The sequence below is a fragment of the Triticum dicoccoides genome, chromosome 1B (genome assembly GCF_002162155.2).
Source record: "Triticum dicoccoides isolate Atlit2015 ecotype Zavitan chromosome 1B, WEW_v2.0, whole genome shotgun sequence".
In the NCBI taxonomy this organism is placed as follows: domain Eukaryota; kingdom Viridiplantae; phylum Streptophyta; class Magnoliopsida; order Poales; family Poaceae; genus Triticum; species Triticum dicoccoides.
In genome coordinates, this window is record NC_041381.1 from 124815676 (window position 1) to 124818525 (window position 2850).

Below are 2850 nucleotides of genomic sequence, written 5' to 3' on the forward strand. Positions count from 1 at the left end.
CGACTAGCTCCAGTTGTTGTGAAAACTCTACGTCTGATTGCAGAGGCTTGAGATTAAACTCAGAAGACACTTAGTCTTCACCTTATTCTCCTTGAGATAAGATCACTTATAACCTGCCCAATCACTCATGATAAGTCTTCAAGGTAGACTATCGAAACCTTCACACACTTGTTCTATGGCTCTCCATAATTTCTTCTTGGATTCCTAGAAGATGATGACTAACTGTCTAAAAGATCACAGTTTTTAAAGGTAACAAGTCAAAACACATTCTTCAGTGATGCTCATCACTTTGGCTTTGGTTTTTGGGTTTTTTCCTCACTTGCAATTCTCTCAGATCCTTGTGTGGGAGGGTTACTTTAGATGATACTTGTCATGCTATAACTCAGAGCAGCCAATCAACAAATGGTGGTCGGGATGGCCATTTATAGCCTGGGGGCACCCCATGGTGAAATGACCAATAAGCCCTTTGGAGGTGACCGTTGTCAAGATAAGGATTCACTTGACAGCTAAAACTATCTTAGCAACGGTCGACTTTCAAATTCCTCACGGTAGGGGAATTGCACTGGCAATTTCCTAACTCTTCAGTCAGACCAAATTTATCAGCGTCCTGAAGAACATCGTCTCTGACGCTGAAGAACTCGACTGCACTGCAAGAGATTTCCAAAGTCTTCACTCAAAGAAATAGAAAGGTTGAGCATCACTTCAGAAATACGTCTATGTATCACCTAGACCCCCTTTAACCATACGGTGTTCCCTATGACTCAAATAAGAAGAAAGAAACTATAAAAAGACAAAGTCTTCATGCTCTAGTTCTTGAGGCAATTTTTTCAAAGGGCGCACCAATTTTTTCAATGTAAAACATACATTTTTAGGGCATCTTTAACGGTTAAATCAAATCTTCAGGGACTATTCTCCTCTGTACACTCACAAATAGATTAGTCGATTAACCCATTTGTCGTCAATACTCCAAAACCACAAGGGGGGAGGGGCAGTAGATGCATTTATAGAATCCAACCTTAGAGCATCTCTAACAGCTATAACCTAAAATTTGGATACCTAAAAACAATTTTAGGTGTCGAGAGTTCGGTAACCAAAAATCTTCTGCTTTTACAGCAGACCTAAAATTGGATATATGAATTTTCAAAAGAAAGTGAAACATGGAGATCCGACTGTGGGGAGGCTCGGATGCGGATAAGACAGTTGCTAGGGCACCGACCTCGATTTCTGCCGGTGGAGGTCACCAAAGTTGAGAAGCTTGCCAAAGGCTGAGGAAAGGCGGCCGGGACCGTGCAGTGGATGGAAAGGGAGCCAGGGTACTGCCTAGTCTGGCAGTGCTCTAGCGCCTAAGCGCTGATAGCTCAGGTGACTCGGCGGGGGTCACGGTCGTCACGTGTGTGTCGTCTGGCTCCTAATCAAGATCGGTGGGGGTGGGGGTGGGGTGGGGGATGGTCATGGTGAGCTTGTCGGCAATCATGGGAGGTCGCGGCTGATGGCCCTGAGCGGCGGGATGGTGGCGAGGCTTGAGGTGGCCGGTGGAGTCCAAAAATGAGAATATATGTGATGGAGGCTACACAACTAGGTGCACAACATGGCCTGGAACCTGTCTAGTTAGCCCGAGTCAGACCATTTATGCGAGAGGCCCAAAAAGGGTTCAGGGACTAAACAACGAAGTCACTAGTTAAGGGATGCCCCTTGCAAAGATCACTTTCCACCTTCTTTGGTGCTGACAAATGGTACACTACATGTGCACCATTTTGTCATAACCTGTGAGTTTTCCTTTTTTCGTAGATTCAATTTTTTATAGCGTTTTACCTCTTGAACCATGCGTCCAAATCATGAACTATTTTCATCGTTGGATTTTCGCGTCGAGATCTCTGATACTAGTTTCCATGTCAATAGATTCCGACAAAAATAATTCATGAAAAAATTGAATATAAAAAACCAGAAATTAAAAAAAATCAAAGACAAAAAAACAAAAACTGACAAAAAGAACAAAAAAAGACCAAAACCCAGGAAAACGCCCAAACCGGAAAAAAGGAAACCCAAAAGCATGATTGTGCTTTTCACTTTTTTGTGAAGTATAGTTGTGATTTTCTCTTTTCTCTAATGATGAAGAACATTCAAAAATTTCTTAACAAGGAGCCTCTTCCATAGGTAAACCTGTTATGGGAGAAATATTACTCTAACCATCCTCTTGTGTTCAAATCTGGAGGGCCTAGTTGGTGGAGGTATCATTTGAAATTGCTACCACTTTACAAGCAGAATGCGGAATGCCAATTAGGAAATGGGAAGGTAGTTTGCTCTGGCTTGATAAATGGTGTGATCAACCTCTATTGCAAAAATTCCCATAGCTTCACTCCTTTGTTGTTGATGAGAAGCAAAATGTTGTTGGTTGCATTAACTCTGAAGATACCTCTCTTCTCTTTCACACACCTTTGTCTGCCCAAGCTTTCAACCAATATAATTAGTTTCATAGCTTGGTGGAGCAAAAAAATGAATCTTCAGGCTAAGGATAGTTGGAAGTGCAAAGGACAGAAAGGCAAATACTCTTCAACTAAAATGTATCACAATATTTCTCCAAAAGAGGAGGAACACAGACTCTTTAAGTGGATTTGGAAATGCTCTTACAGATTGAGACATAAGATTTTTTTACTGGTTGCTTCTACATGCAGAGTAAATTCTGGAAGTCTTTTGAAAAGAAAATCCTTTCACTTGGAGTGTTATGATTGTGCATTCTGTAATTAGAAGATTGAGGAAACTTCCAGACATCTCTTTTGGGGGTGTTGTATTTCATAGGACTGTTAGAGTAGCATCTTACAAAAAATATTGGCATTTCCATCTAGGATGACA